Source organism: Cervus canadensis, chromosome 22, assembly GCF_019320065.1.
Source record: "Cervus canadensis isolate Bull #8, Minnesota chromosome 22, ASM1932006v1, whole genome shotgun sequence".
Lineage (NCBI taxonomy): Eukaryota > Metazoa > Chordata > Mammalia > Artiodactyla > Cervidae > Cervus > Cervus canadensis.
This window is the reverse complement of record NC_057407.1, coordinates 10,228,104-10,244,183: the sequence shown is the minus strand read 5'-3', so window position 1 is coordinate 10,244,183 and position 16,080 is coordinate 10,228,104. Positions and strand designations below refer to the sequence as shown.

Below are 16,080 nucleotides of genomic sequence, written 5' to 3'. Positions count from 1 at the left end.
TTTTAAGTTCCCATTTCAGAACACGAGGAAAGTCAACACAAGGTTTTCAACATGACTGCTGCAGAAAAAGCTTTCACCCAGTCCTGCAACAGGGAAAATCCGCAACACCAGATAAGCTAGCAATGGTGACACTCTACAAAAATTTCCATTTCCTACAGCCAGGGAACTTAGAATTCCAAGATCAACACGATGATTCCTATACATCAGAAAAATCAATGCGCTGTAAATTTTATACAGTAGGTTTCAGGACGTGTCTTTCTCATTGGTGCAAACAAGAATAACATTCCAAAATATCTGATTGACAGCTACAGAGTGGACACCACCCAATCAGAACGGATGCAGGCCCAAAATGAAGAAAACACTGGCTGTAAGTACACTAGCGTTCACCAGTTGAGCATCACCCCTGGCTGCATCTAAACCCCAGTTCCACAGTGGCGCCACCTAGAAGCGCTCTCACCTGGGTCCTACTATTATAACTACTCAAAGGTATCTCAGAAGGCAGCATGAATCATGCCACACAGCATGTGTAAGTTGACCAAACCAAGCAACAGCATCCAGGAGCTTAATGCTGAAAGGGACCTAGAGAGAGCATTAGGCTTTCATGCTTTATCCCCAGGTCCCAAACAAAGAAGCTGATTTTTTAGATTCTAATGCCTCATCTAATTTTTCATGGTAATATAATATATTTTAAAACACAGTATTAAATTCACATTCTCAGTTTACAGGACTCAAGACATAAATGAGAACTGGCCCTATCTTTCACACTACCTAGCTCCAGACCATTTTATATGTTTTGACTTTGGTAAAAGACAGGGAATTTAAATAGGCAATTAGGTACCTAGGATCCTGAGCTTGAAGGGGAGAGGAGGGCATGAAAAAGGAAAACATAAAACGATCTGAATGGTTACCTGCTATTCAGCAGCAAAACAAAAGTATTAAGAGATCAAGTTCCACTCAGTTCTCTCCTCTCAGAAAATATAGGTTCTATTATATGACCCTTCTGAACTCAGACTACACTGCTATAGGAAGACTCAACAGACAACTGCTTCTGGGTCACTCAGTTCAAGAGCAACAGTTACAATGCCAAACCCTTTCCTGGAGTAATAGAAATTTAACAATAGTAACCCAAACAGTAGAATGATGCATATTTAATAGATTTTCAAAAGGTAACTTCAATTAGCTTCATTAACACAAAAATATTAACATTATTTATGTGTATGGGGTTCATCATAAGAAGCAAGTTTAAATGTGCTTCATAAATAATACAACTTAACACTAAAATTAAGACACTACCACTAGTTCTAGTGTCACCCATATTTAAAATCATTCAGATCCTAATAGTTAGCTTGTAGGAAGACTTAAGCCTAAGGAGACATTCATAGGCTCAGTGCTGAGTTTTCTAAATCTACATGTTCTCTGACCAAAACACATACAACACTGTCTTTGAATACTACTCTAAGGATTACCTCACCAGGTAAAACTGAAATCAAATACATCTACAGTAAACACTACACTAGGGTTCTCAGAACTGTATTTTATGTAGACTATTCAAGAAATAGTTCTACTAGTTATGAAACAGCAGTGGCTATGAAAATCATGTTCAACCAAATTTTTAAGACAAGTTGTTAAAATAAATACAAAATCATTTTCCTGCAAGATACATTTTTCACCCAAATTAGTCCCCTCCCAAAAGTTATGCTGTATAAACTATGCCTCTCTCTGATCAAAGACCTTAAAAAATGGTATGTATTGATTTATATTTAAACTAAAATTAAGGTGGGGAAATACAATTTTATATAATAAATTCAAAGAAAAAAATGTTCTGAAAAAAATTTTTCAGTGATGCAATAGAGCTAAAGTTATTTCTTTAGCTCTGAAGGCTTAGTGTAAACAGCCTCACACAGAAAATAATTATCCATAGATATAAGTAAAAGGATAGATTTTTAAACATTAAAGTACAAACACACTAATCTAGACTAGGCATCTGCAAATTTCTTCCATGAAGAGTCAGACAGTAATTACATTAAGCTTTACAGTTTCTGTCACAACTATTCAACTCTGTCCCTGCAACATGAAAGCAACTATAGACAATTTGTAAACGAATGATCAGGGCTATGTTCCAGTCAAACAAAAACAAGCTGCAGTCTGTTGACCAGTGATCCAGACTTTAATTTTTTTAAAGGAAAAACATAACCAGCAGCACTACCACTGCTTTAAAGATTGCTAAGCAGAAAGTAAAGATCCCTTTATTCACAAAACTAGCTTTACTAAGTGTTACATGGATCTTTTTTTCTCATGGATTTATTTTTAAACTTACTTTTCTACCTAAATTTTCCATGGGAACCCCAAACTTCAGAATAATAAAATAACTGTTGAATTTGCACAGGAAGATCCTGCAGACTGCCAGTCCAAAAGAAAACTTACTTGTAACAAAAGTTTCAATTGGAGCATAATATTTTTTTTTTGGCCATGCTGCAGAGGCTTGTGGGATTTTAGTTCCCCGACCAGGGACTGAACCCAGGCCCCTGGCAGTGAGAGCATGGAGCTCTAACCATTGGACTGCCAGGGAATTCCCTGGAGCATAAATATTTTTTAATGTATAACTTTAAAAGTAAGATTTCTTTGCCACACACAAACTACAGCCATAAGTCACATTCCTATAGCATGTCATTAATTGCAAACACAACGCAAAAGTTTTTAAAATATCATCATCAGTGTTTATTACACTGGCTATAAAAAATTCACTCCCTACAAATCTATAATATAATTCATTTACAACTATTAATGGTACCACCTTCTCCACTTGTCAAATCGATAATATAATTCATTTTATTGAATTATAAATTCAATAAAATTTATATAATTTTATTGTATAAAAAGAATGTAATTCATTCTCCCGACAAATCTGTAATATAATTCATTTACAACTATGAACAGTACTACGTTCTCCTCTTAACTTTGTACCCAGTAACCCCTAAAATTGTAATGCAGCTTAGGAAACTGCATCAAGTAAATAGTTTTTCTTTTTCACAACTATTTCTGGTGGCTGAAATACAACGTGTCATAGGAAGGACAGAGCTCTGGATTCTAGACATAAATTATCAAACTTAATGAAATATTCACATTCATTTATAAACACTTATATACATTTTTACTAGCTTTCCTTATTAGTTGAGTACATATTACTTTACTAAAAAAAGATAAAATTTTTTTTTAAAAGCTGGGGGAAAAAAACAAACAAACAAACAAAAAAGAAAACAAAACAAAATCTGGGGGATTTTTTGTTAATATTTTTAAAATGCTAATACACCAAAAAATAAATAAATAAATAAATAAATGCTAATACACAAAATACTTGGAATGGTAGGTATTCACTCTCACGATCACTCTAGAAATGACTAGAAAAATTTTAAGTAGTTTCTATTTTTAAAAATCAGGGAAAAAAATCAAAGCTATTTCTACACAAAGAAAATAATCCGTATTTATAGTAGGCCATAAATATTATACAGATCTACATTGTTATAATAGACACTTCAATATTCAAATTTTAAGACTTACCGAAAAGGTCCTGTTCTGTTAGCAGGTCGAGAATCCCCCCACATCTCTTTCTATGTCAAGAGGGCCCAAAAAGTAGATCTTTTTTGCTACCAAACTCTGGTTATAGCAGTACCTGTACAAAACAAACCACAATAAATGAGTATGTGGGTACATGAAGTAAAGACTAAACCAATTTCCTCCTGTTTGGCTTATCAGGGACCACATCAGCAGGGATATTTTTAGAAGTCACTTTTAAACATTTACATATTAATTTACAGCAACAAAAACACATTTTAAATTTAAATTTAAAAAAGGGCACCATCAATCTTTCAAAGTACTAAGAATGCTTCATAAACCATTTATTAAATTTTCCAGCACCCATTCTATATTCCTTTTTGGAAACAGCACCTTACCATGTTTATTTACTACCCTCAGTCCACATGGCTGATCCTACACTATTCAGCCTGGCTAATCAGAATAGTCTATCACCACAGTGATTGCTCTGCAGACGAGCACGTAACCTAAGACTAAGAAGTCCTCATAAGACCTGCACTCCAGCTACCAAAAAAGAGGCAAACTTTTTTTTGGTCACACGGCACCGCCTGTGGCATTCCAGTTCCCCATCTGAACCCTGGCCTAGGCAGTGAAGAGCCAAGTCCTGACCACTGGATCACCAGGGAATTCCCGAAAGGAGGCAAACTTTTATGACCTTGGATTTGGCGATGGTTTCTTACCATGACAACAAAAGAAAAAACAGATAAAGTAGACTTGATCAAAACTGAAAACTTTTCTGCATCAGAGTACACTATCAGGAGAGTGAAAACACAACCCACATCAACAAAAACAGCAGACTATGAAATTCCAAAGCCTTCTTCCTCCACAGAAACGTTAAAAAACAAGCAGTCTGAACCAACTTTGTCCAGCCTTTAGAAAACAGTCAAAGCTTTACGATGACCAAATGAATGCTCAATGAAGAAACAGTCATTCTCAAAATAATCAGAAAGTTTTGGGTGATCCCTGACCCACCCCTCACCCCAACATGGCCGTGGTTTGTCTTGAAGCAGTGGCAGCCCACTTTCCCAGCTCCCTCCCTTAAATCAAAGGGAAAGGTGATTTGTAAATTACTATGTACTTCTGTTCTAGCAATGTTCTGTTCTGCATGGGGGAGAGGCTAAAGGACTGATGCAAAGTACTTGCCTCTGTTTTACCTAATAGAACTCTGGGGGGGGAAGCACTGCTAACAAAACTAAAAAGCAGACTATAGACTCAGATATGGGAGAAGTCGTGGTGAAAATACTGTGAGAAGTTAGAATTTCCAAGGCCATATAGATATGAAAAAATTCAGAATGCCACAAGCATACCCAGGCAGGACACACAAGTTCACCTGGACTTACACCGAGTTTCACTCCCCGCAGGGCCCCTTCTACTATCGCTGTGCTGCCTCTGTTGGGGGTGGGTCTAGGCAGCGAGGTGGCAGGCCTTGTCTGCAGGTTCAGGTCTTGGTGGTGGTAGTAAACAGGCAAAGAAGAGTTTTGACGGTTGAAATGAAAAGTAACTCCACATGAACAGTGGTTGAACAGGGGTCATTCTCCAAGAGACAACAAGCATCACATTAAGCTATGGACTACAATCCAGTGACACACTTCTCATGGATTCCTTTAATTTTCAGCTTTAAAAGCACACTCCCCCAGAATATAAAGAAAGACTTTGGTTTCTTGGAAACCAACCAGTGGGTTTGGGAATAAAGCCTCCCCATTGTAGGTCAGCAGCCTTTAAGGTTAGAACCATGATATCAGATGACTCTTTTCGAGCTTCCTCTGCCTTTGATTCTTAATTAATAAAAAATTCTTGGCAAATACTTTGATTCGGGTCCATCCTGCACAGGTCCAAGAAATCAACCTCTAGCAGCATAATATCAAAACCCGGGGCCATCCCTCTCAAATCATGACCTAAGTTCCAAAGGCCAACAAAGCAGAACCAGGGGTCCCATTCCATTAGTTTTAGCTGTGGTATACAGCAGGCCTGTACCTGCTTTAAGCACTCTAATTTTTCCGAAGTAAATGCTTTGGAGCAAACAGGACACTCAGCTATAGCATCAAGGAGGCATGACAGGCAGGGATTGGTGTGAGCATCTACCCAACTAAGACCCAACTATGAGTTTTTAAACAGCAGAAATTTTAATATGCCCTTTTGGAGCTAGAACTAGTGGCTGCTGGAAGTACCCTTGCCCCCTATCCCCTACAAATTCTCATTAAAAAAAAAAAAAAATTAAATGTATTCATTTCAGTTACCCGGCCTTGAAAAGACTGCTCCTCAATTATGATAGTGGTTTTTCAGGCTTCCTCTCCAGAACCATGCTTTGCCTACCATCATACCACATTCAAAAATTAAGACTGAAAGTGGATCTACATAAACGTAGAAGCTAAAACTATAATGCTTCTAAAAGAAAACATAGGGAATTCCCTGGTGGTCCAGTGGTTAAGACTTGGCACTTTCACTGAGGTAGCCCAAGGTCAATTACTGGTTGAGGAATAAAGATGTCAAAAGCCAGATGGCCAAGGAAAAAAAACAACAACAACCATTGAGATGGTATCAGCAAAGACTTCTATAAAGGAACCAGAAAGCATTAATCATAAAGAAAAATATTAAAGTTAAAATCTGTTCTTCAAAAGACACTGAAAAATGAATAGGTAAACTACAGAACAGGGAGTAAATATTTATAACACATGTCTGACAAATGCTATTATTAGTCATAAGGAAAACAGATTAAAACCACCGATACACACCCACTAGAACAGCTAAAATTAAAAAGACTTACAAAATCAAATACACAAGGATTTCCAGCAATCAGACCTCATACACTACTTAAAAGACCACAAAATGGTACAACCAGTTTAGAAACTGGTCTGAGAAATATTACTCATGACCCAGCAATTGAACTTCTAAGTGTCTGCTTAAGATACATGAAAACAAAAGACTGGTAGAAAAACTTTAACAACTTTATTCATAATAGCTTTAAAAAAAAGAGAGAGAACAACCCAAATATTCTTCAGTGGGCCATGACATAAATGCTGTTTGGTGTCCGAAAGGGGATCCTTCCTGGGGTAGTGTATTTCACTTAGATAGCAAATGGAAAGCTGACTTTTTGGTAAAGTGAGACAAGCATTAGTAAGAAAGTGAAGTGAAAGTCACTCAGTCGTGTCTGACTCTTTTCAACCCCATGGACTATATATAGTCCGTGGAATTCTCCAGGCCAGAATATTGGAGTGGGTAGCCTTTCCCTTCTCCAGGGAATCTTCCCAACCCGGGGATCGAACCCAGGTCTCCTGGATTGCAGGGGGATTCTTTACCAGCTGAGCCACCAGGAAAGCTCAAGAATACTGGAGTGGGTAGCCTATTCCTCCTCCAGGGAATCTTCCCAACCCAGGAATCTAACCGAGGTCTCCTGCATTGCAGGTGGATTCTTTACCAACTGAGCTACCAGAGAAGCCCCCATTAAGGGGAGGCGGAAATGGAGAATCAATAAAAACCATTTAAAAAAAATTATTTTTAAAATTGTGAAATACATTTAAGTTTACCATTTTACAGCTAAGAAGGATAAGTATATTTACAGTGTTTTCCAACTTTTATCCCCATCCATCCAAGCTTTTTTCATCTTGTAAAACCGAAACTCTATACCCATTAAACAGTAACTCCCCACTCCTCTCTTAACCCAGTCCTTGGCAACCACCATTTTACTTTGTTTATATGGTTTTTAACTACTCTAAGTACCTCTTAATTCCAGTGAAATTAAAGAGTATTTCTTCTTTCATGAGTGGCTTTTTTCACCTGGCATAATGTCTTCAAGGTTCATACATATTATAGCATATATTGGGATTTAATTTCTTCTTAAGGTTGAATAATATTCCACTGTGTACACATACTATATTTTACCTACTCATCCACTGATGGACATTTGGACTCTCCCATCTTTTGGATAATGTGAACAATGAGCATGCACATACAAATATCTGAGATCAGTTCTTTTGAAGATATATACACCCAGTAGAACTGGTAGATCATATGGTAATTCTAGTTTTAATTTTTCAAGGAACCACCATACTGTTTTCCACAGCAGCTACATCATTTTACCTTCCCACCAACAGGGCACAAATGGTTCTGTTATGGACTGAATTGTGTTCCCCACAGCTTCAAGCCCTAACTCCCAAGGTGACTATATTTGGAGACGTGGCCTTTGGGGAGGTAATTAAGGTTGACAGAGGCCACAAGGGTGGGGCCCCAATCCAAAAGGACTGGTGTCAGTGAAAAAGAAACCAAAAATGCACGCACAGGGAAAAGCTAATGTGAGGACATGGCCAGGAGAGGGCCTTCTGCAAGTCAAGGAGAGAGGCCCCACCAAAACTTAACCCTGCTGATGCCTTGATCTTAGCCGTCAGTCTCTAAAGTGCGAGAAAATAATTTTCCGTTGTTTAAGCCACCTAGTCTGTGGTATTTTGTTATGGCAGCCCTAGCAGAATGATACAAGTTCCAATTCATCCACATCCTCACCAACACTTACTACTCTGTTTTTTTGTATTTTAGTAACAGCCATTCTAATGGGTATGAAGTGGTATCTCACTGTGGTTTTGATTTGCATTTCCCTTATTATTAATGATGCTGAGCATCTTTTCATGTACTTATTGGCCATTTGTATATCCTCTTTGGAAGCAATGTCTATTCAAGTCCTTTGCCCATTTTTGGATACAGGTTATTTGTTGCTATTGTTGAGTTTAGGAGTTTTCTACATATTCTAAATATTAATCCCTTACCAGGCATGTGATTTGCAAATGTTTTCTCCCATTTTGTGAGTTGCCTTTTATCTTGTTGACAGTGTTCTTTAAACACAGAAGTTTTTAATTTTAATGAAGTCCAATTTGCCTATTTTTCCTTTTGCTGACTGTGCCCTTGGTGTCATATCCTTTAAAAGATCATTGCCAAATCCAACACATAAAGCTTTCCCCTTCAGTTTTCTTCTAAGAGTTTTAGAGTTATAGCTCTTACATTTAGGAGCAAGATCCATTCTTAAGAACAGCATATATGGAAGGCAAAGTTCTGCATATTGATTTCTTTAAAAATATGCAAGCCCACAATCTTCCTGGAATGTTTTTGTGTACTAGAAGATTAAAGACTAGTCTGAAGAATCTACCCTTACTTAGTTCTATCACTATCATTTAACTATTATTTTTTTTGAATATTTGGCTGCATCAGGTCTTAGGTGCAGCACAGGTCAGCTGCTCTGTGGCATGTGGGACCTTAGTTCCCTGACCACGAACTGAATCCACGTCCCCTGCATTGCAAGGCAGATTCAAAACCACTGGACCAGCAGCAAAGTCCCTTAACTCCTTTTTTGACCTATACTACCACTCTGCTTTTGTTCGTAAGCATACTCCAGTCTCTCTCATATAAAACACACACCCCCCCCAATACAAAACCTTTAAACATCAGTTGACTAAATAAATGAATGTCCACCAAATATGCTAACTAGGCTCTATTATGTTCCCCAGCACTGTTCATGATGCTGCCCCTGGGTGCTATGGACTACAATGAATGTTTGTGTCTCCCCAAAATTCATATGTTTAAGTCCTAATCTCTGACTTGATGGTAACTGAAGATAGGGCCTTCAGGAGGTAATTAGGTCATGAGGGTAGAGCCCTTAGGAAAGGGGTTAATGCTCTTCTAAGAAAGAATAAAACAGAGTGCTCTCTCTCTCTCTCTCTCTCTCTCTGTACCAAGTAGGATACAGCAAGAAAGCAGCTGTCTGCAAACCAAAAGGATCTCACCAGGAACCAAACTGTCTGGCATCTTAATCTTAAACTGCCCTGCCTCTGGAACTGTGAGAAATAAATTCGTTATTAAGTCACCCAATCTAGGGTATTTTGTTATAGCAGTCCAAGCTAAGACACTGGCCAATCTTGTCCATTCCCAATTTAATCACTATTACTGCCATCTCTACAATTATAATTTCCACATCTTCATCTCTAGCTTAGACTTTCCTATAAAGTCCAAATGTCTGCCAGAAATGGTCACTTGGCCATCCTATAGGAATCTCAAGCTCATGTATAAATTAGACTTCACTACTGTTGGGAGACACTTAAACACTTCATTAGAGCTACTTTTTCTTATGAACAGAAATTTTCCAGATTTTATTTTTTTTTTCTTCAGATTTTAAATATTCTTATATCCTCATCCCTTACATCAGCAAATTACAGTCAGGTTCCTAGTTTAAAAGTGAATTTTATAAGATAGCAAAGTGAGTTTTATTAGATAGCACAGCGTGGTGGTGAAGGGACAGGAGTGCAGTCTCTGGACCTACTGTGTTCACAGTTTGACTGCTGGGAGGGAAATCACGGCTTGGCCACAAGGTATGTCCTTGAGCAAGTGATTTAACTTGATGCCTCAGTTTACTTATCTGTAAAAATCCAGAATAAAGATAATGTCTACTTCATAGTTATCAGGATAAAATGACAACGCAAATTCACTAGAGCAGTGCCTGATAAATAAATTGCTCAGTAAATGTTACTACTATTTTAAGAGTTTATTTCAAAAATCACTGGGACTTAGAATGTTCCCACTGATGCAAACTCATCTGGCTAAATGACTGACATTAAGGTTTGATTTGCCATAAATTAAATGCAGACATTTTCCATAAATTATCAGTTCCAAGATTTTGTCAACTATATATTTAAAGCACGCATGCAATATATTATGCCAGAAAATACATCCTTTGTAGCCATCTATGACAGAAGTGTTAAGATGTCAACTTAGAAATGTACAAAGTGGTAAAATTTTTTTCAAAATTTTAGGGGTGAAAAATTTTTTAATCCTTTTATATGGTTAAAGGGAATTTCAAGACCACTGGCCTAAGTGAATGTGTTTTAAAGTCAGACAGCCTGGGTTTGAATTCAAACTCCAGCTTTTGGGAATTGCCAGATGGCCCAGTGGTTAGGACTCCTTGCTTCCAATACCGAGACTATAGCTTCAATCCCTGGTCAGGTAACTAAGATTCCACATGCCTCTCAGCACAGTTGAGAGGGGAAAAAAAGGAAGAAAAAAATTCCAGCTTTCTATGTATCTTTAGTAAGTTATATTTAAATTCTATATGCCTCAAAGCTCTCCTCCTACACAACATGAATAACAGTGGTACCTACCTCATATGATTACTATAAGGAGTAAATGAGATCATGCGTAAAAAGAAGTATGTTGATAGCAACATTATTATTATGAATAATAGCCAAACACTGAAAAGAATCCAAATGCCCATCAACAGGTAGATGGATAAACAAATGTGATATACTCATAAAAAGGAATGCAACATGGAAAGTGAAAGTGAAAGTGAAGTCGTGTCCGACTCTTTGTGACCCCGTGGACTGTAGCCCACCAGGCTCCTCCGTCCACGCAACATGGAAGAACCTCAAAAAAATTGTAAGTGAAAGAAGTCAGATATCCCAATTGTATGAAATTACATAAAAACATAAAACTACAGAGGCAGAAAGCAGATTAGTGGATGCTAGGACTTGCAGTTGAGAGTGGGAAGTGGAGATTAACAACAAACAGAAACTAGGGAATGTTTTGAGGTGTTCGAAACATTCTAAATCTGAATTGTGGTGATGACTACATCAAACTGAACAGTTACAGTGAATTTTATGATATATAAGTCATGCTTCCAAAAATTTTTTTGAAAAATTTTAAAGCAACAATGTACTAATATTTAGTATAATAATATATAATAGATACTATTAATACAATATTTATTATTACTGCTACTATGCTCAGGTATTTAAAATCACAATCACATTCATCTGGAAAGGACCTTTCTGAGTATGTCTACCTATACTCTCTGAAACAATAATAAAGGCAAGAATAGTTGAGTACTGACTCTGCCACAGTTACGCATTTTACATGGGTTCTCTCATTTAATCATCACAGGTTCTCCATGGGGTAAATTTTGTTACAATCCCCACTTCACAGACTCTGAAAATGAGACTCAAATAGTTTCAGAGGCCTGTCCCAAAACAATACAACTAATATGAGGAAAAGCCAATATGCAAACTCAAGACCATCTGATTCCAAAGCCCATCCTAAAATTCGTATGAAATTTCATAGGTCTCTGAATAGTCTTGAAAAAGAACATAACTGGAGGACCCTCACTTCTCAATTTCAAACTTACTACAAATTTACGGTAATCAAAACAGTGTGGTATTGGTATAAGGACATACAGAACAATGGACTAGAGATCTCAGAAATAAACTCTCACATACATGGTCAAGTTATTTTCAACAAGGGTGCCAAGACCATTCAAAGGAGAAAAGACAGTCTTTTCAACAATTGGTCATAGGGAAACTGGAAATCCACATGCAAAAGAATGAAGTGCGACCCTTGCCCACCACCATACACAAAAGCTATCCCAAAAAGGGTTTAAAGACCTAAACCTAAAATTTAAAACTCTAAAACTCAGAAGAAAACAAACCAGAAGCTTCAGGCATTGGATTTGGCAGTGATCTCTTGGATATGCCATCAAAAGCAGAGTCAACAAAAAAAATACACAAGCTGGTATTCATCAAAATTAGAAATGTCTGTGTTTCAAAGCACACCAGCAAGAGAATAAAAAGGCAACTCATGAATGGGGGAAATATTTGCAAACCACATATCTGATAAGGGATTAATATCCAGAATATACAGAAAACCAAAACTCAACAATGAAAGACAACCTGATTCAAAAATGAGCAAAGGACTTGAACAGACATTTCTTCAAAGACACACAAATAGAGAGAAATGTAAATCAAAATTACAAGATAACCACTTTATACCCATTAAGATGGCTATTAAAACAAAACCAAACGAACCTAACAGAAGCTAGTGAGGATGTGAAGAAATGTGAACCCTGTGCATTGCTGTTAGGCACATACAATGTATGCAGCCACTGTGTAAAACATACGGCAGTTCCTCAAAAATTCAGAACAGAATAATCATACAATCCAACAATTCCAATTCTTTTAGGTATAAACCCAAAAGAAATGAGAGCAGAGACTCAAGTAGATATGTGCATCCCTCCATGTTCATTGCTGCATTGTTCAAAACAGCTAAAAGGTGGAAGGTGGAAACAATCCAGTGCCTATCAACAGATGAAAAGATAATGTAATATATACATACAATGAAATACTATTCTGCCTCAGAAAGGAATGAAATTCCGATAGATGTTATAACATGGATGATACCTTGGAGATATTCTGCTAAATAAAATAAGCCAGTCATGAAAGGACAAATATTGTATAATTTATGGTTCTATGTATATGGGGTACTTAGGACAGGCAAATTCAGAGAGTAGGATGGTGGCTGCCAGGGGAAGGGGTGGGGAGAATGGGAAGCTATTGTTTAATGGGCACAGAGGTTCAATCTGAGAAGACGAAAACGTTCTGAAGCTGGATGGTAATGACGGTAGCACAACAATGTGAAGGTACTTAATAGCACTGACATGTACATTTTAAAATGGTCAAAATGGTTAAGAAAAAGGGAGGCAGAAGGAAGAGATGGAGGGACTACTTCACACCCATTCAGGTGGTTACCGCCCAAAAAAACTCAGAAAGTAACAAGCGTTGGGATGTGGAGACATTGGACCCCTTGCGTATTACTGGTGGGAACATAAAATGATGCAACTGCTGTGGAATACAGTATGGTGGGTCCTCAAAAAGCTATAAACATAATTAGTATATGACCCAATTCTGGGCATATACACAAAGATACTGAAAGCAGGGGCATGAAGAGATATTTGTGTACCCATGTTCACAGCAGCATTATTTACAATCGCCAAAGGTGGAAACGCAACTGTCCAGCAAGTGAACAGGTAAGTAAAATGTAGCCTATACATATCAATTAAGGGTTGTTCAGCCTTAAAAGAGAATGTAGATGTCAATTACATCTCAATTTTTTAAATTAAATAAAAAGGAATGAAGTTTGGATACACACTATGACATGAATGAACCTTAAAAACATTATTTTACCTGAAAAAAGTCAGACATGAAAGGATAATTATTGTATGATTCCACTTACACAGGGTACCCAGAACAGGCAAATTCAGGGAGACAGAATACAGATTAGAGGTTACCAGGGACTAGAGGGAAGGGGCCAGGGAGTTACCTGCTTAATGGTTAGAGTTTCTGTTTAAGGTGATGAAAAAGTTTTAGAAATAGATGTGGTGATGGTTTCATTACATTGTGAATGTAATTCATGCACTGAATTTTATGTGAATTCTACATATAGAAATGGCTTAAATGGAAAATTTCATTACAATATATGCAACAAAATGTATTTATCACAACTTTGTAAAAAAAAGTACCGTAATATATGAAAAAAATCAAATTAGACACCTTAAATGGGTGAAATGTATGGTGTGTGAATTTTATCTCAACAAAAATTTTTTTTCTTTTTAATATTTTGGCTGCACCACATGGCATGTGGGCTCTTAGTTCCCAGACCAGGGATGGAACCTGCGCCCCCTGCACTGGAAGCATAGAGTCCTAACCACTGAACTGCCAGGGAAGTGACAAAAATTTTTTTAAAAGGTAACAGTGGCGGCTAACACTTAGTGAACATTTTCCTCACACCAGGCACTGTCCTAGAAGGATTACGTAAACCTCACAACAACCTTCAAAGTGGTTGCATTTCTTAACCTCATTTCACACACGATGAAACTGAAGTTAGGTAATTTGCCCAATGTTGCTCAGTTAGTGGAGGAGTCAACATTTCAAACCCTATCAATTTCTAGAGCTCCTACAGTTCCTATCACTGATAGGAAGGTTATAAAAGGTACCCAATAGATGCTCCCTTAACTAAGTGAATGAAATGAACAACTGTGAAAGTCTAGCAGAAAAGTCTATTCTAAGCAAGATGACTCCATGATTTATGATCTTTAAAATTTCAGAATTTTCCAACAGTTCTTTAATCTTAATACAACTTTGAGTTAGATTATTAACACATTATTTCATGTATTTAAACACTGGCAGAAGAGTATAACCTTGCCCGTGTATCCTCAATAAGACAGGAGCATTCACTTTGTAACCTCTCCATTGACAATTCTCCTTATGAAAGGCTACAAAAAACTAGGCTCCCAAAGGCAACAAAAGTAAACCCAATTCTTGGTAACAGAATTCAATGAAGAAGGCGGCGACAGATGTCCAAAAACAGCCTATCCTAAACAGCCTATCCTATGGGCTAGGTACCTGGTTAGATACTAGTTAACCAGGCAAGGTTCAGGTGCAATTTTTGTGTGTTTCACTAAAATGGTAACATACCATTAGACACTGCTTGTCCTACCCTCACTTATCAGTTCTTGAAACCTCTCCCTATAGTCCTCACAAGTCTGCTGATGTTGACATTATTAAACCATTCACAGCGGCGGCACTACACAACAGGAAGTTGAAGCTAACAAACCGAGGGCACAATCCAGAGTTCAGAAAAATGAACCAGGTGACTGGGCGCATCAGAGTCTACTAAACTCCACCTAGATCCCGCAACTCTGACGTTCACAAGCAAACCTAGAATGCGCAAGAATTACAATTACCCTTACAGTTTATGCACCCTACAAAACAAGACCCTTTCCTTTATTTAAAAAAAAAAAAAAGCACGCCCAGAGTTAAGCCCAGTAGCACAAGATCAATTCTAAAGTTAAGAGAAAAACAGACTTATTGATACACCACTAAAAGGAACCTAAAGAGTGCATAATACGAGGAAATAACCCTGTCCTCCCACATTCGCCCAACTGGCACAGGACCCACCAGACCACTCCCCGGGATCCAGGTTCTACAGCCCGGCGCGCTGGGCTCCGAGCTCTCGCGCCCTGTTGTCCGGCCGAGCCCACTCCGGTCTGTCCAAGTCTGAGGGCGAAGCTACGTGCTAAGCACAAGAAAAACTCCCTCTCGAGCGATGCCTCACAATTGGATCAGATTCCTGCAAATGCAGGGGAAAAAAGGAGGAAGAAAGGGCCGCCTGCCTGCAGCCCCTCGGACCAAGAGCACCCAACCGCAACCACGCGCCAGCCACGGACCCCCGAAGCCGGCCGCCCCGAGACGGGACCGGTAATTCCACCGCCAGGCCGAGCCCCGCCCCGGGCCCGCGACCGTTCTGGGGCGTTCCTCCCGTGGGCGGCGCCTCCCTCACCACACCGCCACTTGGCTCTCTTCTTCCTGAGCGAGGCCGCGGCCGCCCCGCGACACCGAAGCCGCAGCTTCCAGGCCGCGCGGGCCCGCGACGTCCAGAGAGGCCTGGCAGGCCGGCCACTTCCCCGCTGGCTCCCTCACGCCCTCTCTACCACCCCAAGCCCTTACCGAGGCAGCGCGGCCTCCGCGGCCCGCTCCTCCTAATCCTCAGCCGCCGCCACAGACCCAGCGTCGCGGAGACCGGAACTTCCTCCGCGCCGGGCCGCTGCCTCCACAAAGGCGCCGCCGCCTTTAGCGCTCGGCCCGCCGGGAGATGGAGTATACAGCGGCGGATTGCGCCGACTCCACTCCC

At 39.0% G+C, this 16,080-nt stretch overlaps 1 protein-coding gene across 2 annotated transcripts in view; it reads right to left on the bottom strand.

Annotated features, from left to right (window-relative positions):
* The window catches only part of RBM6 (RNA binding motif protein 6), a 99,652-nt gene extending 83,594 nt beyond the window's left edge, over positions 1-16,058 (bottom strand). Inside the window, exons 1-2 of one of the 2 annotated variants that reach the window (XM_043441773.1) lie at positions 15,897-16,058; positions 3,559-3,670 (exon numbers count right to left, since the gene is read on the bottom strand). The gene's annotated coding sequence lies outside the window, so the exon portion shown is untranslated. Of the gene's footprint in view, positions 1-3,558; positions 3,671-15,347; positions 15,552-15,896 lie in introns of those variants that run through there. The other variant, XM_043441776.1, reaches the window with a different exon arrangement.
* Between the last annotated feature and the right edge of the window lie 22 nt (positions 16,059-16,080).